The sequence below is a fragment of the Echinops telfairi genome, unplaced genomic scaffold (assembly GCF_000313985.2).
Source record: "Echinops telfairi isolate 266 unplaced genomic scaffold, ASM31398v2 ScPeMD7_7469;HRSCAF=8507_1, whole genome shotgun sequence".
Taxonomy (NCBI): domain Eukaryota; kingdom Metazoa; phylum Chordata; class Mammalia; order Afrosoricida; family Tenrecidae; genus Echinops; species Echinops telfairi.
This window is the reverse complement of record NW_022111373.1, coordinates 45,420,245-45,421,731: the sequence shown is the minus strand read 5'-3', so window position 1 is coordinate 45,421,731 and position 1,487 is coordinate 45,420,245.

The following is a 1,487-nucleotide window of genomic DNA, read 5'->3' as shown; positions in this document are numbered from 1 at the left end:
TTGAAAGATCATTGTTTATATTATAATTTAATACTTAAATAAGAACAATGAAAGATGTACACAGAACTTGATTTGTTAAAACAAAAAGGTTTAAAATATTAATGAAAATATTGAATAATACCTGAACAAAACAATAAAATTTATATAAGATATTTCCATATTGCTTTTCATTGTCATCCTAACGTGCAATATCATTTGCTTTTATCCAAACATCATTGACTGTGTTATTTATCCTTAACCATCTCATCTTTTCACAGGAAGAGTAGGCCAATTCAACAATAGTCATTGTGTTTAATGTATTAGAAAGGTAGATTTCTGCTTCTGCCGAATGTACAGCAATTGTTCTGGCAATGTTTTCAGCTCTTTCAACACTTCCAGGAATTGCATAATTTGCTCATAATACGTGGGACACGAGGGCATAACCCAAAGCTGAAATGAATGAGAGCATGTCACCCTCTGGTGGTTTAGCACTTCTTCTCTTGATGTTATATGTTTGTTTACTGAAATAACAAATTTAAGGGAATAAAAATTTTGTATCTCATCAAAAGTCTAATGAGTTTTATGAGTTGAATACATAAATAATATAAGAGTAGTTCCATATAATATTTTATACCAGTGGATTGAATGAACATTACTACAGGTGCTTAAAATGGCTGTTGTGCAGATGAATATTATAAAAGAGTAAAGAATGTAAATTTGTGATTTTCACATTGGGCAGCTGCCTAGCTATTCACCTTAGAGAAAACTCTGATTACAAGTGCCATTTTAACAACCGGTTTTCTAAACTGAGCAGAAAATTAGTCATGGGTTCTGTGGAACTGGTGGGAACCTTCTGAATTCAGCCATCTAATGCCTATATGATGGCAGTGAAATTTGCAAAAACTTGGAAATAGAAAACCCAAAGCTAAGAGCACTTTTTATCCATGAACAGAAAGAACTGAAGAAAATCCATGCTATAAGTTGTAACATGGGAAAATTGTGTGGTCAAAATCATCAAACAACATAGGAAGGATCTAAAGACAGTGTAAGGAAAACAGGGAATCACTATATTAAAAAAACAACAACTTCTTAACTTTCATCCATTTCAGTAGAGATCATATGATCAAATGATGATGGCAGTATATGTACAAATGTGCTTGATACAATTGATGTATAGATTTGTATAAGAGCTGTAAGAGCCTCCAATAAAATGAGTTATTAAAATAAATAAATAAACCCCAATAAAATGATCTACATAAAAACAAAACAATTGTACTCAAAGAAGTTCAAGTTCCACTGTGATTTTGATTTACGTCTATGGTGATTTATGACTTTAGCTTCTTTTTAAGGGGCTTTTGGCTATTTTACCATCCTCTGTGTTAAAATGTCTATTTAAGAAATTTGCTCATTTTATATTGGATTTCTATCTGTAAGTAGAGGGTCAAGTAGAAAGAGGAAGAACATGAATGAGATGGATTGACATTGTGGCTGCAACAATTGGTTCTAAA